We start from the raw sequence: 16,983 nt of genomic DNA on the forward strand, positions 1-16,983 counted from the left end.
CTCTTTCAAATGTTCTCTATATGGTAATTCTATAAGCATTTCTGAATTATCCCTATGATAATTTATTTAACTGCTGTATTGTACTTTAAAGTCTGTTTGCCTATCTGCTTGTAGGATAAGTCTTTTATTCTGTTTCATTTGTTAGAAAGCAGAATACTCAGAGAGCATGGAGGGTTCTAGCGGCAGCATGCATGTGATCGTAGTTTCCTGAGCTACTGGGAGCTAGGAAGCAACTGCACAGAAATGGCCCCTTCTGACCAGTGCTAAATAATGCTATCACCTGGTGAAGAAACATGGGTCAAAAAGCTTCAAAACTGAACAGTGCATTTTATATGAAATCATTTGGTTTAGACTTGTTCATTCCCTGGGCCTTTTGGAAGCAAAAATAACTGGCAGAACCATTTTCCTTCAGTAAACTTCCCTGATGTGTTGCATTTTGCATCCCTGGTGTTTTTCTCTTTTTTTTTTCTTTTTTTGTTCTTTTATCTTTATAAAGCATTGAATTAACAGTGGATGGAAAAGGTACATCCAATATTAATATAAAAATTTGTAGCAGGTTCTGAAAGAGGTAAGATCATAAGGCCTAAATAGAAAAGTAATTAAGATGGAGATATAATATGACACAGTCTTTGTACTCCTGACTCATTATCCAGAGCAAATAAAATGCTTTTAAAACAGAACTATCTACATTTCTCCTTGAAGAATGGTGATCATTTCTATTCTGAGCAGTAATGCAGAGATAGAGAATTGCAGAATTAACCAGTTTGGAAAAGACATTCGAGATCAAGTCCAACCTATCACCTAACAGCATCCAGTCAACTGAACCAGGGCACCAAGTGCCTCATCCAGTCTGTTTTTTAAACACTTCCAGGGATGGTGACTCCATCACCATCAGCCCATTCCAATGGCCAATCTCTCCTTCTGGAAAGAATTTCTTCCTAACATCTAACCTGAACCTCCCCTGGTGCAGCTTGGGACTGTGTCCTCTTGTTCTGTCACTGGTGCCTGGGAGAAGAGACCAACTCCCACCTGGCTACAACCTCCCTTCAGGTAATTGTAGAGAGCAATAAGGTCTCCCCTGAGCCTCCTCTTCTCCAGGCTAAGCAACCCCAGCTCCCTCAGCATCTCCTCACAGGGCTGTGCTCCAGACCCCTCCCCACCTTTGTTGCTCTTCTCTGGACACATTTGAGCATCTCAACATCTTTCTTAAATTGTCTATAAACACAAAGGTGTTCATCTTATTAGTATTTGCTCTTTGGTTTGTTTGGTGGGAGGCCTAGCTCTGGGGGGAGGAAGCTTAGTAGTTGCTTAGTTTTGAGTTACTCAGTTGATACAATTTCACCAAATAAAGCTGATGTCTTCATGCTGACTTAAAATCTGACACAAAATGGTTAGATGTGGTTGTTTTTAAGTCATCATCTTAATTCATGTCAAGATATTGAGATAAGAGCCTCAATCTTCAGAGTCTTTTAGCATTTACATACCACTGAAGTGTAAAAGCCCTGGAGTCAGTTAGTGGTATAACATTTTTGACAAGTGGCTTTTCTGACCACTATATTTAGCTGTGGCACACTTCCAGGATTTAAGACTTTTCAACCAAAATTCCTTTTAGCAATTCCATATCAATCTGTTCTCTGTTTTTGCTGTTGGTCTTCTTTGTTTTCTCCAGCAGACCTCTCCATTCATACCTGAATAGAATTCTGCTAAACATCTTACATTTAAGATGTGTATTATTGATGCACTGGAATACAACAGCGATCAAGTGATCATGTTCACGATGTGCAGCTAGATGAATGCAGAACTTTAAACTTCTATAAACTCATTAGATTGGAAGTGATCCTATTTCTGGGCATGCACATATCAGCTATTGCAGATAATGGGAAGCAGAATGTGCTTTTTTGCCCCTTTCATAAACAGAAAGCAAACAGATTCCTCACGGAGGATGAGCCAGTACTGCTCTGATAGAATTTCTTATTGTAATTGAATTTGGATAGACCCAAAGGGCTATCTAATTATTTCAGTACATGACCAGCCTGGAAACAAGAGTAGATGATTTTCCATAGTATTTGCTAGTAGCTGGTTGGACTCTTTGTAGAGGATCCTTTAAGATGATGGGCTTGATAGTTTACTGTGGGTTACTTCATGAGAACTTATTCAAGACAATACCGGACTACAGATCTGTGGGCTTCCTCATCCCTATGCAATGCTGTCCATTGTATATTGAATGTTGAAGATTGTGAGTTTTACATATTTGATACATTTTGCAGCAATATTTGTTTGCACTCCTAACAAGTTCTTTGTTTCTGTAATACTGGCAAGGGACCTGTCTATCTGATGTCCACTCATGCATTGTCCTGAAGTCGCCCGGGAGTTCGTGCATGTGCTTCTAGAGAGGTTACTGGAATGAAGGTATTGAGGAGGATGAAAATATGACAGGAAATGCTCCCCCCACTTTTTTTTTTGGCTTCTTTTTTTTTTTTTCTTCTTCCTTTTTTTTTTTTCCTTCTTACTTTTTTTTTTTTTTCCTTCTTTATTTTTTTTTTCCCCCATGGAAACCTTAGATTTTTCTTCGCTGGAAGTGAACACTACTCTGACTATTGGTAGTGCAATGAATTGATGTTTTACATCCTGATGGTGATTCTAGCATTTCTTTGGTTAAAGCAATCAGTCCTAGAGCCATATTGCACTTCACTTGTGCCCCACTTTGTCTGTAAAGAATTCTGTGGGGAATTGCTATTGGGGGAAATGTACCAAGAGAAGCTCCATTCAGTATTCTAATAAATACAATGAAATATGAAGAGAGATAATTGGACAAGAAGTAATTTCTTTCTTCAGGTGTTAAAGAGGGATAGCTGATGAACCAGGAAAGTGCCTATTCTTGAAGATGCTGTGAACATCTCTAAAAAGACAGATTACAGAAATACCAGAGCTAACATCACATCTTCTACTAAAACAAACTTAAGTATCACAAACTATTCCTTGGTCAGGAGGCTGTATGCTGCAAGCTATATTGCTGAAACATAGCAGGTCTCAAGTGTTGCACCAGAGTGGATGGGTTAGTTAAAGGCAAATGGAGAAAGTCTCTTTGCTGCCATATGGAGCTCCAGATCTTTAGAAACTTTAGTGAAGGACTGATAATGCCATAGCTCAGCAGCTTCTGCTTTGAAACAAACCCTGTTTTTTGCTAAGGTGATGATACATCTTTCTGAATTTCTATTGAAACTGACAAGATAATAATTTAATAAAATGAGGATACTGTATTGATCTACTACCATTTTAGTGGCCATTTATGAATAGAAAGTAAGATACTATTGGAAGGACTTCTGAAAGAAATAGCTATTAAGGAGTGAATTTTAAAAGAGGAGCTAGGAGCCAACTGGCAGCCAAGGAGACATTATTCCAGAAAGTGGAACACTTTATTAATCAGAAAGGAGAAGGAGACAAAGATCTGTTGCCTCTTTCATTGTTCTGTTTGGTTTTTTAAATTTTATTTTATTTTTGTTTTTATTACTTCAACCCATTTTTCACTTGTGTTCTTGTTCTGTCCTCTCAGCTTTTCCCTAATGAGCTGGTTGCCCTCCAGCAGCATCCTCATGAAATGGGGTTCCTGCAGAAAGGCACCATGAACCCTGAGGAGTACTGAAAAATTACAAACTATCCCTAACTTTTTTCTCTATAATCATGCAGTTCAGGATCAGGAGGTACTGGCAAACCTCATGTAGATGTTTCTACTTGACATGAACTTCTGTGTGTTTCTAGTCTTAGCATGGCTTTAGAAGTCTGGAATTCCCTCCTTTCTGTCCTTCTCTCAGTTTGCTGTGTTCATTTACTACTTTTGCTTCTGTTTTAATGGCTGTGTTGCTGAGTTAAAGCCTTTAAGACAGAGATATTTTATTATCCCACCTAAACCAATTGTTTGAAATTTAACAAAACAATACTTCTGTAGTATTTAGTGAGAGGAGACCACTACTGCATACAAATGCATAATACTCATCAGCGTGATCTGCTGAGATTTTGGCATTCTGTTCTTAAGCTAAACTGTTCAAAACTAAGCATAATATGACATACATGATGAGCCTTGAGGGTACCTTTTTATTACTCTAAGTAAATGAGACTTTAAAAATATGCTACGGTGTTGATTTCCTGTTGTAAAATAATGAAGTTAGTGGTTTCTATAGCGGGAAACCATTGCCAGTTTATAGGAAGTGACAGCATTAATTTAACCCCATTCGTTTCCCTTTTCCCTGGTGAAACATGACTTGCTTGATTCCAAGTATTGATTACCCAAATGTATCAGAGTATCACCAAGGTTGGAAGAGACCTTGAGGATCATCGAGTCCAACCTGTCACCACAGACCTTATGACTAGAGCATGGCACCAAGTGCCACGTCCAATCTCCTCTTGAACACCTCCAGGGATGGCGACTCCACCACCTCCCTGGGCAGCACATTCCAATGACGAACAACTCGCTCAGTGAAGAACTTTCTCCTCACCTTGAGTCTGAACCTCCCCTGGCACAGCTTGAGACTGTGTCCCCTTGTTCTGGTGCTGGTTGCCTGGGAGAAGAGACCAACCCCCACCTGGCTACAACCACCTTTCAGGTAGTTGTAGAGGGCAATGAGGTCACCCCTGAGCCTCCTCTTCTCCAGGCTAAACAATCCCAGCTCCCTCAGCCTCTCCTCATAGGGCTTGTGTTCCAGACCCCTCCCCAGCCTCGTTGCCCTTCTCTGGACACATTCAAGTGTCTCAATGTCCTTCTTAAACTGAGGGGCCCAGAACTGGACACAGTACTCAAGATGTGGCCTAACCAATGCAGAGTACAGGGGCACAATGACCTCCCTGCTCCTGCTGGCCATACTCTTCCTAATGCAGGCCAGGATGCCATTGGCCTTCTTGGCCACCTGGGAACAGTGCTGGCTCATGTTTAGGCAGCTGTCAATCAGTACCCCCAGGTCCCTCTCTGTTTGGGAGCTCTCCAGCCACTCTGACCCCAGCCTGTAGCTCTGCATGGGGTTGGTGTGGCCAAAGTGCAGCACCTGGCACTTGGACTTGTTAAATGCCATGCCATTAGACTCTGCCCATCTGTCAAGTCGGTCAAGGTCCCTCTGCAGAGCCTTTCGACCCTCTAACTGACCAACATCTGCTCCTAACTTGGTGTCATCTGCAAATTTGCTGATGACTGATTCAATCCCCTCCTCCAGATCATCAGTGAAGACATTAAAGAGGGTGGGGCCCAGTACTGCTCCCTGGGGGATGCCATTGGTGACTGGCTGCCAGCTGGATGTGGCACCATTCACCACCACTCTCTAGGCTCGGCCCTCCAGCCAGTTCCTAACTCAGCACAGGGTGTTGTGGTCCAAGCTACGAGCTGACAGCTTGGACAGCAGTTTGCTGTGGGAGACAGTGTCAAATGCCTTGCTGAAGTCCAGGTAGACCACATCCACAGGCCTCCCCATGTCCACCAGACAGGTCACCTGATCATAGAAGGAGATCAGGTTGGAGAGGCAGGACCTGCCCTTCCTAAATCCATGTTGGCTGGACCTGAGCCCTTGGCCATCCTTCAGGTGTGCAGTTATTGCTGCCAGGATAATCTGCTCCATCATTTTCCAAGTATAGGAAGACCTTCATATTTAGTGATTTAAGCAGTGGGGAACGGGCAGCTGTGTTTTTGTGGTGGTGTGTCACAGCCTATTGGCTGCGCAAACCCTCAAGTATGGTTGTGGTTGTCAAGAAAACACGACTGCACTACGCAGCCTTTTCTAAAGGCTCACCCAGGCATAGCTAGTCAAGGTCCCTTGTCATTTCTTACCTATTTGCTGTCAGTGTCATAAGACTGGTGCCTCTGCATCTCTCGACAGAGCTGTATGTAGCTGGGATTTGTGGGAAATGGCCTGGCTACAGCTGAGGGTGTTGCTCACAGTACAGAATATTAAGCGCATGTGCATGGCACCTCCACATCAGGCTCTCCACTACACAGTGAGTATTCACAAGTGGGATATTGATGAGCTGGGTACCTGGACTGGCTTACCACATCCATCATATTGTTTCTTCAATGCTTGCTGAACAGTTTTGAATAATGTAGCTCACATTAATTTTCAGAAGAGATTTGTCTTCAGCTGGAGCTTTTGCCATTGTGGATTTAAAGTCTCAGCCTCATCTGTAAAGCACTGATCCAGTGTAGATGTAAAGCACAGTTGTTTCACACAGCCTATTTCATAAATGAAATGAGCTTTCTCATATGCTGGAAAAAATGAATCAGAAGTGGAAATATGGAACTGTGCTTTAACAGCCACCTCAATGTTGTTCAACTCCTGAAGAACCAAGTACTTTAAGAGACAGAGCACATTGTGATCTGACCTAACAGTGCTGGCAGATTCACTGTACATGGTAAAACACATGCTTTGACACTTGCTCAAGGTTTGTGAATAAAAAAGAGTACATGTGACTTGAGAAAGTGGCTTTTGACATGATGGCAGTGGCACTTTTGTGCCTCTATATTTTCTTCTATTAGTGGATGTTGAAGGGCCTGTTCTTGGCATAGCTCTGTGTCAACGTAACTGAATGGAATAAGCATGTGAAGTTCTAATACCATAGTACCACTCTTATGAGCTACCACTTGTTCATGTGGTGCTAAATAGATGTTTATGTTTAACATGCCGTGCTGTGGTATGGTGTCTGCTTAGTACTGTCAGTAATGAGCAGGGAGAGTTAGGTCTTCAGGAAGTGGTTGAACCCTGTGGGCAGTAGCCTTGTCATGTGATTGGATTAGGCAGTTTTTATTTAGTGAGATCCAAAGTGGAGTGTGAGGGGCTAGAGTACTGTCACAACACACATATTTGCTGTGTCATTAAAAAATGACTGTTATTAATTCAACAGGTTACAGTATGAATTTTACAGACTTCCAAGGGTAAGGAAGAAACTGATTTTCTTTTGAGATGAATGCACAACTTCAGTACACTTCCAGAAATGTCAACTTACAGTAATCATCAGATGATGATCTTTTAGGAACATAATTGCTTCTGGTGTTAGCAGCCTCAGTAACAAAAACACAGCACACTTGTTTTTCAGAAGTCAGAATTTTTTATAGTATTACTCTTCTATTGTGGGTTGAGGTTTCCCCCTAGCATTAACTTTCAGCCAGACCGACCCAGTTAGAAGCAGATGAAGCTGTATTTACAAGCAAAAACTACACTCTACAATGGGATGCAATGAACATGTACAAAGTATACAGTATTTGCAATATTATACAGATATTTACAGTTACTAAACAACACGAAAACTCCCTTGGTCAGAAGACCAAAGAAGCCCCCACTGCCCCCCCAAACCTCCCTGTCCCAAGAGAGAAAGGAGTTGAGAGAAAGCAGTGGGTTAGACTTATCCCAAGGTCAGCCAGAAGCACGTTATCTTCTCCCAGGTGAAGCAAATCATCCAAGATTAGAAGAGAAGGGAAAAGGAATGGGAATGTGAAAGTGTGTGGAATTGTTATGATATAGCTTCTCTTATCCCAGACAGTTATCCCATGAATTTGTTTAGAATAATCTTTTGTTTTTCTTTTACATCCAGTAGTGATTAATTTATATTTTTCTACTTTTCTGCTCAAAATCTGCAGCTAAATTTTAAAGACATAGCCTAAAACTACCACATGTACCCAGACAGCCTGCATATCAATTGCCATCAGTACCCAGCCAAATTTAAATTTTGGTGTGATGACCCAGTGATATTAATTAGGTAGTTACCAAGTTATTTTGAGTGTAATCAGCAAGCTGTGTGAAAATTCTGTGGTAGTTTGGAGCTCCTCCTGTGTCTATTAATTAAATGTACTAATTATTTTTATTCATTTTGTAGTGGAGGGTAGGACTGCTGATCTGAGCTGAAACCCCTTGGTGTCTTGGGGTTGTTATTTTTGACCGGGAATGGGGGAAATAGAAATGCTATTAAAGCACAAGTACAGGAAAATGCAGTGCAGATAGCGGGTCGTTTAACATGGGTGGTTACAGACTGCGAAGCATCAGTGAATGTAATGCTTTTGAAATGTGAAACATTTTGTAAGTGTAATAACTGAGTAGAAATAGATGCCGTGTTCATAAATCATGGGCAGCAAATGGCTGGAAGCCAGCTTCTCAGCTGTGGTGGATCAGCTGGGATTCATTGAACCCGAAAGCCTGAGCTGTTAGCCTGCCCACAGGAGGGGACCGCAGGGTGCCTTTGGCTCTGGGGCGACTGCTGGCAGAGGCCTGGAGTCGGCATCACTTCCATCGGAGGACAGCATGGGCAGTGAGCTCTGGGACTAGCACTGCTGTTTTCTGAGGAGGTGGGATATCTTTTTATAAGACAATGCCACTAGCACAGAAATTCACAGGGGGCAAATGCCGCTTGCTGAATGTTTTGCTGAGATTTCTACCAGCAAAGCAGACCTCCTGCTCCCATGCAGAAGTTTTCTCTGAGAGTCTGACAATGTGCCTGTGTAATCCATTTGTGTATGTCAGTGCAAGAAAAGCAGATTTCTCTGTATTTTCAATTTGCCTTTAAATAGAGAATAGTAAAAGAATATCCTAACTACACATTTTTGTCAAACACCTGCATGGAATGAGCAACTAGGTATTTAGGTAGTTTGGATGAATTGGTTTAGCCATGAATTTATTGTGTGACAGCAAAAGATGTTTCTGTGTTTAAAAGCAGTGACATATTTTGATTTTTAGTTGGGCACTCAACTCCTTAAGCTCTTTTGAAAGTTTCACCATTCCCAAATGGCACCTTTGGAGATGTCTGCCTTACAGACTGGGTTAAACCAGGGCAACAGCCCTTCAGTTACCCGCTCGTAATGCGTAGTTTGTAGTGACAGGTTTTGAACAAAATAAAAGTGGCAGTGGTAGAGTAGCAAAGAGCTGGGTGTCTCTGCCAGCAACCAGCTTCGCAGATATTTAGCTGAGCAATACCTTGCGTTGTCACTACAGGTTTTGGACAGTAAGATAATAAAAAATGAATCAGTACTAATAATCAACATAACAAAAACTGATGTGTGACTGCACTACATTAATTATATTGCTATCTACATATCTTAATAATAACTGAAAGGGAAAGTTCCTGTTAGTTTTAATTTTACAAGGGAAGAAGACTCACTGAATAAATGCCTGCTATTCCTCTGTGAAACTTCTTGTTGTGAAGTGAGAGCAGCATGAGCCAGAACTGTGCTCAGTCTCATGTTACACATGTATCTGATTTCCAGCATGGCTGTGAAGTATGGAGAGTCCCATGCAACTGGTTTCTCCATAGCTAGAAAAGCTAGAGCAGCTGGTGGATTTTCAGAATGACATATTCTACTAAACTATGTTTAATACATCTGATGCAGTAAAGGAGTAAATTAAGGTCTCCAGGGAACTGAAATAAAACTTGTCTTCTAAACTCTTTTGTGATCTACAGCTTCTGAAAGGAATAATGGTAAGAGATAATGACTAGAGAAGAAGTTAGGATGGAACTAAACAAACCTATGATTTCTATAAAAGGTTAGTCCTCCTAGACCATATTCTGGAAAAGAAGTTCTGAACTGGGAATCTTGTTCCTGTTCTGTGTGAATGAATGGTGTCTTTTTCCAATCTTAACTGGGGAGAGAAACCCACAACTGCTACAAATTTAATTTTGCCCTAAAACTCTTCCAGTGTATTTTACCTGAGAAATTGAGTTACCAATGAACTTAGATGAAGAGCCACAGGAGGCATGTAACACTAGCTTCTAGCTGTGCATCCCCAAGAACATGTGTAACATGTCTGAGATACAATTGGCCTGTGCTGTGTGTTCTCAGTAGAACCAGGAAAAAACTCAGTTTCCTGAGAAAATTAGTATTTTTAGCTCTTTTTTTTTTTTGATGTGAAGAAGGGTGAAGGACTGATATGTGCAAATGCAAGTGTAAGGTTCCTTCCTGGGCGATGAAAAAATTATTAACGATGTGGGCTTGTAAATCTGCTGCAGTTCAATGAAGTGGTTAGAAGATCAGCATCACAGAGGAACACAGCTGTAACTCAGATACTGGGAGTTTTTTCCTTCACAGATAGAGAAGAAGGGCAAAAGAGCATAGTGCACTGAACTGGATGTCTTGCCAAAATGGAAATGTAATGAGAACTTAAGAGAGGAATATACTGCTGCTTCTTAGGTTTTTGTGAGTGCAATCAAGAGCTTTAGGGACTAAGAGGAACAATTATGAGTTCTGCAATGGTTCTGCTTCAAGGTCAGACTGAAACTGTGTGTGTTTAAAAAGTGGGAGTTAGTGATGGTTTCTGACATTCGAAGTATTTGTCTCTGGGATCCTTGCAGCTCCACTGTTAGGTAAAGAAAGCAAGGTAGTCTGACAGTTAAAGCTTGAGTCTATGTCTCCAGGGTTGAGCAGGGTTCTTTGTACGTACTACAAGTAAATCAAGTGACTAGCCCACAGTAATACTAGAAATCTGCATCAAAGTGATGCTTCTGTAATCATGGGGATTTGGTATGAATGTTTGAGAGATACTCAAGATACTGTTGGGATGGAGCCCTATTAATAACTAGAGTCATTACAGTCTTTGGAGGCCAATTATGTTACTTTTTTTGCCTCTTCATATGTCATTCCAGGAAGCAGAGCAGATGCTAGCCTTGCTGCTGCTGGTGTGTCTGCTCTTGTTACTGCTCCTGGTATTTTCTGCTTGCTTCTGCTGATGAAATGCCAATGGAGGAAACAAAAGGAGGGGAAAAAAGTACTGCAAAAGCCTATCATACTCATCAGCTAAAGCCTGGGTTCAAGATAAATTACTTTTAAAATCTTTCTAAAATGGTTCCTACCATCTGTCATTAATCAAAGATTGGGTGACATCTGCTGTGGTGTTTGAAAATATTAGTTGGCTTTAATGTTTTATGTCTTGTGCCTGAGCCTCTTGTGATGAGATCCTATTGTCCCTTCTTTTATCCCTGTGAGGAGTCTGTCAAATACTTAATATTCTTTGGATTTTGTCCATTTTTATTTCTGTTTTTATCTCCAACTTCCCTCGGGGGTGGAATTGGCAGATAAATGCCCTGCAGGTGAGTAAAGCTTTGTTGCAGCCTGGTTTCAGCTTCAGGTGGGCGGTCAACAAGTAGCTAATGCTTGGAGGTGGGTCAGGGGTGCATTGTCTTTCTGAGAATCTGTTTGCCTCTCAGAGGCCCCAGGAAGATGTCTCTGCTTTTGGATTGTATGGCTGAGATACTCTTCTGTACTGTGTTGTAAAAATGGTACACCTCACTTTGCCAAAGGAACAACTTGTGATAACCTCTGAAAGCTGAGCCTGAGGAAGTTCTCTAGGTTTACTTTTTCTGCTTAGTCTTGTTTCATAACTGTTCAGTCTGACCCAAAGTGAATAATGTCTGACCATCTCCTTCTCACACTTTTGCTTTCAAAATTCTCTGGGCTACTGTAGGAAAGGGAACAACTTTAAAACAAAAGGTGATGAAAGCACCTGCATGCCACCACTCCAGTAAGCTTCTGCAAAACACAAGGCATTCATTATGTCATTCTGCTAAGGTTTTGGGACTCCCCTCCACCATTTCCATGATGTTGCAACATCCTGAAGAGATGTTACAATCTTAGCCTATATCCATCTAAGACCGAAAGGAAGATGTGGTTGCAGTTGAAAACATTCAGGATGTACTTTTGAGAACAAGCATCAGGTGGCCTGTAACAGGATAAGTGACATACATGGGGATGGGTCTGCAAGTGGCAAGTCATGCACAGGTTGGTACTGTGCTGAACCTATGGCTGTTTGTAGCGTTTTTCTTTTCTCACAGATTCATCAGTTTGATATCTAAGAGTTGCTGAACCATGCATTAGTCTGTTAAAAGTTGGTTACCAGTGAAGGTTTCTCAGGTCCCAAGGGTATAGTCTGATGAATGAATGTTATAGGGTTGGATTTGGGCCCCCCAGCAATATTGGAGATTCACCCCCAGAATGGAGATATACCCCCTGAATAAATCACCAGATTAGCTCAGAAGTTTGGAAGCAAAAATGAAGCTGTATTTACAAACACTGAACTAAATACTTAATGTAAAAGGCAATAATAATATAATATATATGGATATAATTACATATGTTCACAATTCAGCAACCACATAAACACTCCCATATACAAAGTCTGTCCTTCCCCCTCCCAAAGGAGGCTGCATCCAGCCAAGCTGCTCTCCCTGCCCCTGCTCCCTTCTCCCCAGTACCTCATACAAGCGACAGGGAAGAAAAGAGACAAAACTGTCTGTGGTACAAAACAAAAGCTTTTCAACACACCAATGGGATGATATTAACCTGTCTATTGTTAGCATTCTGTGTCCAGTCCCTAACATTATTTATCTTCTACTCAAATTCTCTTGAAAATTCCTATTTGCAATTAGTGTCTAAGCTAGGTACTAACTCTGATGATAACAATGAGTAATTTGAGAGTTCCTTGAGTCTTGATGTATGAAAAGCTTCTTTAAACCACACATAAAAAGGGAAAACTTCAATTCTTTCACATCTGCACCAAAAAAAAAAAGGGGGGGTGGGGTGGTGGGTGGGCGGGGGGAGAGGGGTGGAATCATCATATCCCTGAGGTAGCTGATTGTATGCTTGAGGGAAGAGGTTGCAGTTAGTTGTGATGAGTACTGTGGTCGCGATCACTTAAGCTGGCAACAAAATAGTTGCTAGAGGGACAGAGGAAAACTTACGGGGGAAAAAAACCCTGTTGGTAGTAAATTAATCTTTATTATAGTAGATTATGATTTTGTTGACTGCTGAAAGCTTGGGCAAGAAAGATGATTAACCTGTTGAGTATCTTCCTGACTTGACCTATTTTTTTTCCTCACAGACTTTTTTTCTTTATAAGAAAGCAATTTACTGTAAAAATACACTTCTTTTGAGATTGAAAAGCAGGCAGTAGATGAAATGAAAGTACAGCTGTGTTGTAATATTATTTTTGTGCTTTTTAGCCAAACTGTTAATTTTGCAGAAAATAGTTTTGACAAGCTTCTGTATTTCTGACACATTTTCTCCATGAATAAAACATGGAATAACTATATTTATAAACTTCAATTTCATTGTCTACTTCTCTACTCTTTAATTTGGTTTCTTTTGACTCATTTGGAGATTTGTGCAGGATTGAGGGTTCAGGGAAAGGTATTCTTTATGCTTCTTAATAAAACATTTCTGCCATGCTGTACTTGCTGTAAATGATGGTTTTTAGGCTAGAGTGACATAGATATGTTACTTAATCATAATGCTGTCAGCATGTGTGAGATTTCATGCAAATAGCTCCTTGTTCTGAGGACTTGCAGTTGGAACCCCTCAGTTTGCAAATTCACAGTGACTATACAGAGGTGTGGGGAGTTACTCATGTGGAGAAACTGGTGACTGTATCATTGTTTATCTGGAAGGGGTGGGTTTGGATGTTGAGAAGGAGGTTCACCAATGTCACATCAGCTGGCAAGGAAACACCAGGCAGCCACTTGCTCACTCCTTCCTGCTCCCAGTGGGATGGGAAGGAGAACTGGGCAAAAAAAGAAAAAACTCATGGTTTGAGATAAGAGCAGTTTAATAAAATATAACAACAACTACATGATAATAATAATAATGGTCATGAAAAGGAATATAAGGAAAGAGAGTGGTAAAACTCAAGGCAAGTGATGCATAATGCAATTGCTTACCAGTCACTGACTGATTCCTGGGCAGCAATAGCTCCTCTTGGCCAGTTCCCCACAGTGTGTGTGCTGAGTATGATGTTTTGTGGTGGGGAATGTCAACTGTCTTGACTGTGCTCCGTCACAGCCTCTTGTGTACCTGCACGCTATCAGAACATGGGAAGCTGTAACAACTGAAAAATGCTACTGTATTATTGGCATTCTTTTCACACTGAATCCAAGGCATGATGTTATTCTAGCTACTGAAAAGGAAAGAAAATTACCTCTATCCCAGCCAAAACCAAAGGCAATCAGTGAAAAGGCATCATTTTGTCCTGAGATTTTGTGGAATCTCATACGGTGATTCTGCAGAGGGACCTTGCCAGGCTGGACAGATGGGCAGAGTCCAAGGGCATGAGATTGAACACATCCAAGTGCTAGGTTCTACACATTGTCCACAGCAACCCCATGCAGTGCTACAGGCTGGGGTCAGAGTGGCTGGAGAGCAGCCAGGCAGAGAGGGACCTGGGGGTACTGGGTGATAGTAGGCTGAACATGAGCCAGCAGTGTGCCCAGGTGGCCAAGAAGGCCAATGGCATCCTGGCCTGCATTAGGAATAGTGTGGCCAGCAGAAGCAGGGAGGTCATTCTGCCCTGTGCTCAGCACTGGTTAGGCCACACCTTGAGTCCTGTGTCCAGTTCTGGGCTCCTGAGTTTAGGAAAGATGTTGAGATGCTGGAAGGTGTCCAGAGAAGGGCAACGAGGCTGGGGAGGGGTTTGGAACACAGCCCTGTGAGGAGAGGCTGAGGGAGCTGAGGTTGCTTAGCCTGCAGAAGAGGAGGCTCAGGGGAGACCTTATTGCTGTCTACAGCTACCTGAAGGGAGGTTGTAGCCAGGTGGGGGTTGGTCTCTTCTCTCAGGCAACCAGCACCAGAACAAGAGGACACAGTCTCAAGCTGCACCAGGGGAGCTTTAGTCTGGATGTTAGGAAGAAGTTCTTCCTAGAAAGAGATTGGCCACTGGGATGTGCTGCCCAGGGAGGTGGTGGAGTCACCATCACTGGAGGTGTTTAAGAAGGGACTGGATGGGGCGCTTGGTGCCATGGTTGAGTTGATTAGATGGTGTTGGGTGATAGGTTGGACTGGATGATCTCAAAGATCTTTTCCATCCAGGTTTGTTCTGTTCTGTTCTATTCTATTCTGTTCTATTCTATATTATTCTTTGAAATGACGGTAGTAATAGTAAGGGAAATAGATAGGGGAAAAGAATTGCCCTCCACCCCTTCCCCCTGGCCTGTCTCTCCTGAAGAGCCTGTAGCCGTCAATTGCAGTGCTCCAGTCATGTGAGTCATCCCATCACATCGCTGTGCTGGCAACTACATCATAACTTTCCTGCTGCAACAAGGCTTCCAGCTCCCTTGTTTCTTACCCATGCTTCATGCATTAGTGTACATGCATTTCAGCTTACCACCCCCAGACTCCTGCCTGGGGGGACTGGTTTCAGCCCCTTTCCCCTTCCAATCTAGTTTAAAGCCCTGTCAATGAGACCTGCCAACTCCCTTCCTTTTCACTCTGTGGGATAGGCCATTCTCATGTGCCAAGATCTTCCTCTCCTTCTGGGACCAATGTACTCCATCTGCTGCTAGCTGACCTGGCACCATAGAAATTTCCCCAAGATCAAAAACCCAAAATTCTGGTGGTGGCACCAGCCTCTGAGCCACTTGTTAATGACATCTGCAGGATTTATGATTTAGGACATCTTGTTTACTGTCCTGCTCATATTTCTATCTGTATGAGGGGTTATTCAGTGTGTTTTATTTTACCACTTACCCTCTGATTTCTGGTTTGAGGGGTTTTCGTTGGTTTCATTTGTTTGCTTTAAGTTTGTTGCAGATTTCGGTCTCTTGTGTATCCTCATTTGCCTATATGCACATTCACTAGTCTGTAGGAAACACATTACTCGTGTATCAAAGAGTCCTTGGGAAAAAGATCTTTCCTTTGGGAAACAGCAGTTGCTCAGTGCTTGAAGAATCTGCTGTGAAAGTGTCTCAGTGGGGCATTAAGCATGCATTTAGCCTAAGGCATATGGCTATCACCACTGAACTCAGTGAGATCAGACACTTCAGATTTAAACTCCTTCCTAAGTGACATTGCTCGTGGGAGCTTGGACTCAGTTCATAGTGTCCCCTGTGAGACAGAATTTTTATAGGTATTTGGTTGCCATGGTTTGCATGAAATGCAATGATGTTCTGGCTAAAGCATAGATCAAGGTGCAGTAGTACTAACAGACATGGCAGAAGGCTGAACTGTGTAGCCTAGCTGAGGAAATCTATACTTAGAGATAGCTCATGTATGGACTAATTTCTTCTGGATTATGGTACTAATAGCAACATAGTTTAGAGGAAGAGAAGTTTCTGTTCTTAAAGCAGTAAAGATTATTTTTCCTAAAATAAATTTGATGATGCCATCTAGCCATTTAATTTGTTTTCTAGGCATGGAAATGAGAGCAAAAGCTTTGAATATGCCACAGCATTTTTGTTTATATCGCAAGGAAAATTAGAGCTGGTAGCAGAGCACAGTATGCTTCAGTTCAATTATTAATATCTTTGTAAGAAAAAAATCCTTCAGAAGGTGCTGTTCTCTAGTGAGCCTTGGTCCATACAAGTTCTATTTTCCCAAAACAATGAGGGCATCATTTCTGACTCATTCTTAATTATCCAAGCAGTGTAGAAATAGGCAGTGTGAAGATTGTAAACTTTAATCCAAATAAATATTTTCTTCAAACATTCTTCTCTCTTTTTTTTTTTTTTGTTAATAAGTGCCATTTTTTTTACACTTAGTAGTCTGAGAAAACTTTGAAAACATATCTGTAGACAGGGAAGGAAAACTCATGGCAAGAATAACTTATTCAAAGTTTATTTAGATAAGCTTCATGTGCCTTTGAACCCTCTCCTGTTTAAGAAGTGATGTGAGATTGATTCTTTAATAAGAAACAGTTTATAAGCAGATTAGGTCTCTCACTGTCTCTCTTCTTAAATAAATGACTTTTTCCCCCTCTTGCATAAACACAGTGCCTGCCTGCATATTCTGCATCTAATGGACGAAACTATTAGGTCCTATGTCAATTATTTTGGCAGTAATTTCCACTTACATTGCTTCAAGTCAGCCTAGATGTGCTATGGTCTAGACTTTTTCTGAACAGAAACTTGGTCCTCTTTGGCAGCCTTGATCACATATGTAACTTCCTACGTTGTTAAATTAACCTGAAGAGAGGATTCTTAATGAGGATGTTTAGTTTTTCCTACCTAAACCGTCGGCCATGATCGTACAGTTTTGTTTCTGAATTT

General features: G+C 41.6%; 1 protein-coding gene across 1 annotated transcript in view; it reads left to right on the forward strand.

Annotated features, from left to right (window-relative positions):
* CCSER1 (coiled-coil serine rich protein 1) overlaps nt 1-16,983 on the forward strand; it is a 903,890-nt gene that overhangs the window by 139,702 nt on the left and 747,205 nt on the right. The window lies entirely within an intron of this gene.

Source organism: Dryobates pubescens, chromosome 1 (genome assembly GCF_014839835.1).
Source record: "Dryobates pubescens isolate bDryPub1 chromosome 1, bDryPub1.pri, whole genome shotgun sequence".
NCBI classification, from domain to species: domain Eukaryota; kingdom Metazoa; phylum Chordata; class Aves; order Piciformes; family Picidae; genus Dryobates; species Dryobates pubescens.